Source organism: Miscanthus floridulus, chromosome 5 (genome assembly GCF_019320115.1).
Source record: "Miscanthus floridulus cultivar M001 chromosome 5, ASM1932011v1, whole genome shotgun sequence".
Taxonomy (NCBI): Eukaryota; Viridiplantae; Streptophyta; class Magnoliopsida; order Poales; family Poaceae; genus Miscanthus; species Miscanthus floridulus.
In genome coordinates, this window is record NC_089584.1 from 6,989,692 (window position 1) to 7,000,431 (window position 10,740).

Below are 10,740 nucleotides of genomic sequence, written 5' to 3' on the forward strand. Positions count from 1 at the left end.
CCTCCCTGACCGCAGCCGCTGGCGCGTCTGCGACGCTCGTGACGGCCGCGTCCTCCTCACCCGGTGCCGTGGTCCTCGTTACGTGTTCGAGGACCTTGTGGTGTACGACCCCTTGCACCGGCGGCACGTCCAGATTCCGACCATCCCCGGTGACCTCATACTATCCGCTAATGAGCCTAAGCAGGATGGCAATAACAAGGCAATGACCTTCGATGATCCCTTCCTCGCACCGGTCGCCGACGACGATGAGGGGTTCCGGGTGATGTGCACTGCTCTGTCCGAAACCATGGTCGTGGTGGCCTTGGTCTTCTCCTCAGCCAGCGGGCAATGGCGATGTGTCGCGTCTTTTAGCAGTCCAAGCTACGCGTGGACGAACATACCTAAGATGTGGTCTCGCCAGTACGTGCACAGCTGCTTCAGCTGGGCGCATGAAGCTGCAAACGCTATGCTTGTGTTCGACACGCGCGAGATGAAATTCTCCATTGCTGACCTCCCACGTAAAAGCAATGGCAAGTTTAAGATGAAGGCTGTGGAGGCAGGGGATGGAAGGCTTGGTCTACTACTTCTCAGCAACGGCAGTCGCTCCGCGACGGTGGATCTGTATAGCAAGGCATGGCAAGGCATCCAGGAACCGGAAGAGTGGCAGTGGCAGCACGACAGTTCAGTCCCAATTCGTGGCTTTCATTTGAAGATGCTCGCTGCAGTAGCCGAGGGCTATGTTCTCCTGCGTGGGATTCCAGCAAAACAGCTTGAGCTCTGGACTCGTACTGGTGAAAAGAAACAAGAGGCACATTATTTCACCGTGGACCTCAAGACATTGCTAGTTGAGAAGCTGTGTGTGTTGGAAAATGATTGTCGCGTCAATTTTCTTTACGCAAGCTTCCCACCACCGTTTTTGCCGCCAAGTGTATGAAATCGTAATGACCTTACTTTTTTTTCGACAACTGAGAGCTGCACGTCTCCGAGAGTTCCCTAAATTTTTCCTCTAAAAACATAATGTTTTTCCAACTCCTACAAAAATATTAGGAGAAAAAAGAAGACCATCTTCAACTAATATTTCACTTAAAAAAATCAAATTTTGGTTCCTTTTTTTTGCGGTATTTTTTTTTCTCGCAGCAGTTCCAGCCGGCGTTGGGTGAGCCTCTGCCGTTCCCTGCCATGGCACCCAGACCCGATGACCACGACGCGGCCGTCCGGGATGGCGGAGACGGTTGCCGCGGGGCGCGCGTCCTCGGGCCCCTGCGCCACTGGTCGCCTCGCCGCTGCGGCGGCGCTGCCATTGCACCCCACGAGGTGCCCATCGCAAAGCATGTACATGCGCTCGGACCACCCTGCAATCGCGGCGCAGCAGGTTCTCGGGCACACGCCGTCCTCGATCAGGTCGACGGGCGCCCAGGTCGACGTCGCCGTGTCGAAGGACTCCGCGGAGCCAGCGAACCGGCCCTGCGCCTGCGTCGGGTACCCGCCAACGACGAGGAAGCTGCTTCCCCCGGCGACGCAGAGTCCGCGCGGCTCCTCGCCATGTCCGGGAGCTGCGCCCACGCGTCGGCGTCTGGGTCGTAGGCGAGCCACGACCGCAGGGCGTTCTTCTCGTCGTCGTGGCCTCCGGCCACGTACACGGCGCCCGAAAGGAAGTCGCAGACGAACACCGCGTCCGTCGGGAAGTCGTAGACGAACACCGCGTCCGTCGGCGCCTACGTCTCCGGAAAAACTGTATCCGCGCAATGGAGGAGGCGCGTAAAGTCAGGAGTCGTTGGAGATGGGGTTTTTCTCATCTTTCTATAAATCAAATCAAGGATTAGGAAGAGATTTATGTAACTCATAGAGATGCTCAGTTGGGGCATCTATATTTTTCTAATAATGTTGTAACTTGTAACGGTATTTTTAAGGAAACACGAGCGCTCGCGCATGAGCTTCAGGGGGACTGGGTTTTGCTTTCATAAAGAGAAAACATAATAGAGTTGATGGTCTTCTAGCATAGTATGTATGCTTAATTATAAAGTTTTGTCTTCTCGGCAATGTTGTTGCGACATGTACCTAATTTTGCTGTAAGATTAGTGGTAATGATGTAACCTTTCCTGATTAATAAAGCTCAACCTTTCTCGCAAAAAAGGTCCTCTGTTCTCGGTTATTAGTTACTTGAAATCTAGACATTTGAGACTAACCGAGATCTAGACATTTGAGAGTTTTTACAAGATGAGACTAAACTTTTTCATGTCTTCTGTTCTCGGTTAGTTACCTGAAAAGTTTTTTTTTTATAAAAAAAACAAAGTTTCCCCTCAAAATGCTGCGATGAGAGTGCTGGATTTCGGCCTGTACCCTATGGTGAACTCGAACGGGCCCAAGTTGGCCCACTTCATTCACCAAATTAGCAGCCCAACTATTTATCCTTTGTCCAAGATCGTGGATTGACCTTTCTTCGCCTTCAGTGGTATATATATCTTATACTAATCATAAATCCTACTAGAATTACATCTCGAAATGCGAGTCGTCCACCTCAACAGTCAACTATCAGACGTAACTAGAAGTACCCCGCATGTTGCTGCGGGGATTGCGATGAATTTAGAATGAAATTGAATAGATGACGTATGTGAATAGCTTACAATTAACTGATTAAGAGATTGAAAGTTAGTGGTATGACATGGTTATTAATGAGAGATGACGTCGATAGTTACCGGGGGAAGATGTGGATGACTTGCATGTTGAGATAGACTTGTAGTGAAGATTAACTTTATTATAAGAGACATAGATATATAGATTACAATGCATATAATCAATTATAATATACAGGCCAGAGATACATACTCCCTCCATCTCATAAAAAAGTGTCGCTCACACTTCCCAAGAAATCATATATATTTTTACTTTTACCAAATATATATATAAAAATAATATTTATGATACATGATTATTAGTATTATTAGATATATCGTTGAATATATTTTTATAATAAATTTATTTGAATATTAAAAAATGCTAATATCTTGTACTAACCTAGTTAAAATTAAAAAAGTTTGACCAGCACTTTTTCCACAGCGTCACTTTATATGGAGCAGAGGGAGTATTATTCACTAACATATACGTGCCATGTCATCCACTACTATTATTTTATAATAGTTTATTTATCCCTTCGTATAAGTAGTTATATGTTGTCTAATTTCATTTCAAAATTTTCACCCGCAAGTCGTGCAGCAACGCAAGTGATATGTTTATAGTATAATTAATTATGATTTGCAAAAAAAAAAGTTGTTTCTGAAATTAATCAAAGAGCAGGAAGTTCGATTTTGACACTGACCACACTTTCATTATTGATGTGTGCGGTTAGTTTCTGCGGCGTCAACGTCAACCGCACAAAGTGCAGGATATCTCTTCCCTTTGGATCCCATGCATTCTCCTACAAGCTGGCACGAGTTGCTTTCCAACATTATATATGCAAATCAACAGATAGTTGAAAGCGTCCTGGTCGGATTCGATGGATGATATGTGATTGCTTCAGAAATCACACATTCATGTTAATGGCCAGTCTTTTTTTTTCTAAAAAAACATAGTACAATAAACACGATCGAATTTAGCTTAGCTACTTGGTAAGAACACGATCGATCGGGCTAGCTATTACGTACGTGATGAGCTAGGTAGCATTGTTCCACATCCATACCGATGGATTGCCCTTTGTCCAGCAGTATGTAAGTAGCCATCGTTTGCGATCTGACACCGATCTCAGCTCTCTCAGCATCCTGGAAAGATCTCTACCAGGATAGAAACGGACATCGGACAGACCACAGATGGATGATCTGGCGATGGAACCTGTCGGCTGTGGCGTGCATGCATGGCCATCTATCTTTGAATGAACTGATGCTGCTGCAAGCTAAGTGCATGCGTCAACTCGAAAACTGAAGTTAGGAGATAAGTGATACAAGACCGACTAACAGTGGATCTAGCGGGTATAAACTTGCATTTATGATATAGTAAACCCTAAAACATGAACTAAAACTGAAAGAGATAGAGAGAGAGGATGAGAGTGGAGAGACGTTACCGACCATCGACAGGCTTCACTACGTCAGATTTACACATTACTGCCGGCATCATCACTGTCGGATTTGTGAGAACCGGCAGTGATGTACCTTCACTACCGGTTATGAGCTTGAAAATGAAAAAATGATTGGGGTTGGGCTAAAACCGGCAGTGAAAGACCACATCACTGCCAGTTTGTGGCTTGAACCGGCATTATTTTGGCAACCACTCATCACTGCCGGTTTAAGCCAAGAGCCGATAGTGATTAGGCTCTATCACTGTCGGTTCTAGCCAAAAACCGACGGTGATAAGCCTACAACACAAAAAGGCTACAGCCGTCCTCTCCTTCCTCATCTTTTCCATCCCGAGAACAGAGGCGCGCGTTTGGACCCTTCCCTCCATTGTTGCGGCTGCTCTTCACCATGAAGCTAGTGCTTGGATTTTGAAGAATGACTTGATCTTTTTGCTTTAAGGTTAGTAACAAACATCCACTCCTTTGATTTTGTTCCTTAATTAGCTTCGTTTTGATGGCTACATTGCTTGATTCTCATTCTAGTTCTTTCTCCATTCTAGATAGCACTTTTCCAATTAGACATTTATGCAATGCTCAAATTGTGGTGAATTCATCATCTAAACGGTTGGTGTATATGAACACATTTAAATTTCTAGCTAATTATTCCATGGTGGTCAAGATCATCATTGTTAGTATGTGATGCTATAATTAGTTCTTAAAAGTAGAGTAGAATAGATGTTCTTTATTATTGCACAATAATTATGTTTTTACTATGATTTTTAATTTACAGGGCCGAGGCTACCAATTTCAATTTTTCAATAATTAGTATACAATAATATTTTCCAAAAATGGTACTTTCAAGCTACAATTATTGTTCATGAAGCTCGATTTCTTATTAATTCTTTGTAATTACTGTCTCAGTATTTTTTTGTGCAGAGATGGATCGGGAGTGGATGCATCTGTCCTGAACGGACAAGCGGTACACGCATGGTGTCAGCCAGTTTATCACCGATGCCAAAGCCCATGCTGGGAATGGGAACCCTGTCTTCTGCCTATGCAAAGATTGCAAGAATCATAGGAACTTTCGTCAAATTGAGTCTATACGATCGCACTTGATTACCAGGGGGTTCATGCCAAACTATACGATATAGACTATGCATGGCGAGGTTGGTGTGAATGTTTTGCAGGAAAACGATGATGATGTGGACATGTCTGACGTAGCCATCCACGATGCTGACGAGGAACCCGGTGTCAATACGGAACCTATGGCCATAGTTAATAATGTGTTTAGGAATATGCTAGTTGACGGCATCAAGGATAACGATGGCATTTCTCAGCTGCTACGTAATGTAGAGACCAGATGTCTTAGTAAAAGACAACTGAGAAAGTTAGAGAAAATGAGACAAGATGGCAAAACACCATTGTATAGGGATTGTCCAATGAGCAAACTGGAAGCCAACATCATGCTGTTAGAGTTCAAATCGACAAACGGATTAAGCAATAAAGGCTTCGATTAGTTGTTAGGTATAATAAGAAAAATACCCCCAGAAAAAAAATAAGTTGCCAGAAAAGACATACTTGGCCAAGCAAATGATCTGCCCCATCGGCCTCGAGGTTGAAAAAATCCACGCGTGTTCCAATGATTGCATATTGTATCGTGGAGAAAAATACAAAGACTTGGACAAGTGCCCCAAGTGTGAAGCTCCATGGTACAAGGAAGGGCCGTCAGATGAGGGTACCAAGATCAGAGGAGGTCTTGTAAAGGTCGTTTGGTATTTCTCTATAGCTCCCCGGGTGTATAGGCTGTTTACATGTGCAAAGTTAGCCAAGCTGTTACGCTGACATAACGAAGAGCGTAAGAAAGATACAATGATGAGGCACACCACCGATGGACATGACTAGAGGACTATTAATATTATGTTCTATAAGGACATCGGTGGAGAGGTAAGGCACCTTTGGTTTGCTTTGAGCACAGATGGGATGAATCCTTTCCACCAGGTTAGAAGCAATCATAGCATCTGGCCAGTGACGCTCTGTATATACAACCTTCCACCTTGGGTCTGTATGAAGCAGTCATACATCCAGATGCCACTACTGATTCAAGGGCCAAGACATCCTAGGAATGACATCGATATGTTTCTGGAACCAGTGATCGATGAACTAGTAGAGATGTTTAAAAAGGGTGTGCCGAATGTTTGGGATGAGTACAAAAAGGAACATGTCATGATCAAGGGAGTACTTATCGCTACAATCACTGACCTATCATGTCGAGATTCGTTGTCCAGAGAGAAGACAAAAGGCTATACCAGATGTGTCGAGTGCTTGGACGACACCGATGCGGTAAATCTACCAAATAACTCAAAGATAATTTATATGGGACACCGTAGGTTCCTACCTAAGGATCACCCTTACCATAGAAATAGAAAAGATTTCAACAGTACTATTGAGAAATGCTTAGCTCCAAAATATCGAGACAGGACTGCGATACTTTGAGAACTCAACAAACTGGAGGTTGACCTTGGGAAGGGGGACAATATAGTAGCAGCGCCTGATGGTAGCATTTGGAAGAAAAAATATGTGTTCTGAAAACTACCTTACTCTCCATTTCTGAGTGTACGCCACTGTCTTGATCCCATGCACATCACTAAAAACGTGTGCGCTGACACTCTTAACACCTTGATGGACACCAGGGGGGACATGAAATGATTCACTAGCCACATGCCTAGACATGCAACACTTGAGAATTAGGAAGGAACTGCATCCCATGGAGCTAGAGAATGGCTAGTTCAAACTTCCGGTTGCGTCATGGACATTGAAGAAGGAAGAAAAGCGTGCGCTTATTTCTTTCTTCAATGAACTCAAAGTCTCGACGAGCTACTGTGCGAACCCGAAGAGGCTAGTGAACATGAGAGAACTCAAGTTCAACTATGACCCTATGAAGACCCATGACTATCATGTCATTATGACTCAGCTGCTCCCTGTTGCCCTGTGTGGTATCCTCCCCTCAAAGGTCCACACCCCAATCATAAAGCTTTGCTCGTTCTTCAATGCGATCTCAAAAAAGGTCATTGATGTGTCCATGTTAGAGTAGCTGCAGTGGGACATAGTCAAAACTCTCGTTAGGCTTGAGATGCATTTCCCGCCGACTTACTTTGATATCTCATTGCATCTGCTCATTCATCTTGTTGACCAAATTAGAGCCCTTGGCCCAATGTACCTGCATCAGATGTTCCCTTTCGAAAGATTGATGAATGTTTTCAGGAGGTATGTTAGGAATAGATTTAGGCCAGAAGGGGGCATGGTTGAAGGATGGTCAATAGAGGAGGTCATTGAGTTCTGCACATATTATCTAGACATCAAAAGGGTTAGAGTTCTAGAATCTCGTCACGAGGGAAGACTACGTGGCAAAGGAACGATTGGGGAGAAATCTATTACAGTAGACGACCCTGTTTCTTTTAGACAGGCATAGTTCATTGTTCTCCAGCAAGCCGAGGGTGTGATGCCATACATTGATGAGCATAGGCAATCGCTGCAAGCTCTATATCCGAGCAGGTCACGGGCTTGGCTGGATAAAAAAACATAAGGAGGAATTTGTCAACTGGTTCCGACGTCGCTTGCTTGGAATAAAGTTGGGTAATCAACTGGTTGCCTTAGCCAAGGGACCTTCGGGTACATATCTTAAGTACCAAGGGTATGAGATCAATGGATTCACATTTTACACAAAAAAGCAAGATGGAAAGAGCACATACCAAAATTATAGTGTTTGTTTTGATGCTCACGATGAAAACAGCAACGTGCAGGCGACATACTATAGTTTCATAGAGGAGATATGGGAGCTAGCCTATGGTTCATTGAAGGTAGCTCTTTTTCGTTGCCAGTGGGTCCAGCTCGAGGAAATCAACACTGACAGTGAAGGATTCACTACCACTGATCTCACTAAGACCTTATACAGAGACGACCCCTTCGTTCTTGCATGAGATGTTATGCAAGTCTTCTATGCAAGGGTCAACAAGACAAAAGGAAGGCTAAAAGTAGTCCTAGAAGGGAAAAGAAAGATTGTCGGTGTCGATGGAGTGACGGACGATGAAGACTACAGGGGCTATTAGAAAATGCCTCCATTTAGAGCGAACGTACCCCTACCTATCATTCAAGAGGGTGACGAACCTACTTACGTACGGCTTGATCACAATGAGGCCCTCGTTGTTGATGCACCTAAAGATAGTTAGATTATTGTTAACTATGTAATCGTTATGCACATAACCGTGAAGGATGTTTGATCCTGATGAAACTCTCATCTCCTCTCTCCTCCTTGTTAATACTCTGCCAACTCAGCAAATATGCCGATGTATCATTTATAAACTTTACTCTCTGAATTTAAACACCAGCTAAATATAAATATAAATATATTTGTCTAGACTTCTGATAGAAGGACATTGGGGTGGCCATTCTCTTTTGAGCTACTAGTAGTAGTGAGGGATCCACAGCTCCTCGGTGCCACTGGTCCCCAACCAGTTTGTAGTCCCTACTCGCAATACTCGAAGGACCCTAGCCCGGCGCCAAGGAGCTGTGGATCCCTCACTACTAGTAGTAGCTTGGAAGAGAATGGCCGCCCCAATGTCCTTCTACCGAAAGTCTAGACATATATATTATAAAATTGAAACAAAAAATTTAAAATTTGGGTCGCTTGAAACTCGAACACGGGTCTCGGGGGCTAAATTGCGGAGTCTTAACTGTTGAGGCAGTCGGAGTAATTCAAAAGGAAGGGAAAAGTTATACTACTTAACCCCTAACTGGTACAACCACATCACTGTCGGTTTGAGGAATGGCCCGACAGTGATGGTTCCTCATCATTGTCGGTTTAGAATTACAACCGACAGTGATGAGCAATTTCCCAAAGTCATTTAATAATTTTTAAAATTGAAACAAAAAATTTGGGCCGCCTTGGACTCGAACACGGGACTCGAGGGCTAAGCTATAGAGTCTTAACCATTGAGCCAGTGGGTGGTATTCAAAATAATTGGAAAAGTTATCCTACTTAACCCTTTACTGCTACACCCACATCACTGTCGGTTTAGAGTTAAAAACCGACAGTGATAACTCCATTCACTGTTGGTTTCTAAACTAAAACCGACAGTGATGTGTAGATGCTCCTCACATGTCAACAGTGCTCCCACTGACCATAACAGTTGGAACACTGCTCCCACCTACTCCGGCAACTTTAGTTCAGAAATAAAAATGTACCACGCCTGCTAGCCCCTATAAAATGGCCCTTGGTTAGGAGCTAGCCTCTCCATGCATTTTGGTTTCAGCCAGGCCTTATCAGCCATGATACAATATTTTTCTCACAACAAACCACATATATTGTTATGCGTCGTAGTCCACCAAAATGGTGCACACAAGAGGTACTAGAAGAATGCTACTGAAGATAGAGCAACACCAAAGATTGGAGATGCCACGAGGTTTATAGAGCCATCCGTTGCGGTGCACATATGGAAAAAGGCCATGTATAGACAAGGCGGATTCATCGATGCCATCTTGTCATCTCCAACCGGTATAGCTCGTAGACTACCTCAGTGCTATTGTTTGCCCCTAGTTGATGCTAGAAGAATGCTACTGAGGTGGTTACATTATAATGTGTTGATACACATTGATTATAACATTGACCTGTACGCAAATAGGTCTTTGCTATCGTATATGGAATTTTACTGTAAGGTCTTTGTTATCATATATGTAATTTATTTCTAATATTTTTGTTATTTTTTTGATGTATTTCATTACTATCTAAATAAATATATCGTTGTTGTTAAAACTATCCCATTGTACTATCTAAATAAATATATCCTTTACATATATGCACCTTCACTCTCGGTTCTACTTAAAAATCAGCAGTGATGTCCATGCCCCCTATATAAAACAAACTGCCGGCCACATACATCGATCCCACCCACCCATGAACTCTCACAGTCTCATTTCTCATATTTCACTCTCACTTCTCAAAAAATCCACTCTCTCTACATGATTTGGTCATGGCTCCTATATTTTTCAATGGTATTGATATGTTGTCTTCTCCAATATTCTATCTATATTCATTTAATCTATATTTATATTCATGTTTCTTTGCATTCTATATTTATATATATTCTTATTCCTTGCATTCAATCTATATTTAATTATGTTGCCACATTTTACTTGGAAGAATTTTTTGTGCATATATTTTATGTTCATATTTTTGGTATTTTATCGATCAGGTGGTATGAACAATGGACCTCCCGCACCACAAGAACCAGGTTTCCACCCTGGCGGTGAGCCATTCGCTCCTAATGTGGCCATTCCACGGTTCCCTGTTCTAGCTTTTATATGAAATATTTTCCAATATCTTTTGTTTTTTTATGCTAACAAATAAGTGTAATTAGTTTAATATCACTGTTGCATACATATATGTTGCAGACTATATCCCCAATAGATTAGCTGCGGACAACACTTAGCTGGTTCTTTATCTCGGACATCATCGAGAACACGACATCTAATGCAAGTGGTCGGCTATGGACGTGTGAACTCAGTTTTTCCATCCCTTTGAGGGGTGCAAATCATCGGAACCATATCCACGAGATGGGAAGATAGAGCCCGAATGTGATAAGCGCCCAATTCAGTGTTGTGCGCATATGTTTAGAGGCACTTCGACGTGTTTGCTATGATGTGCCTGATTTCTCGCACTT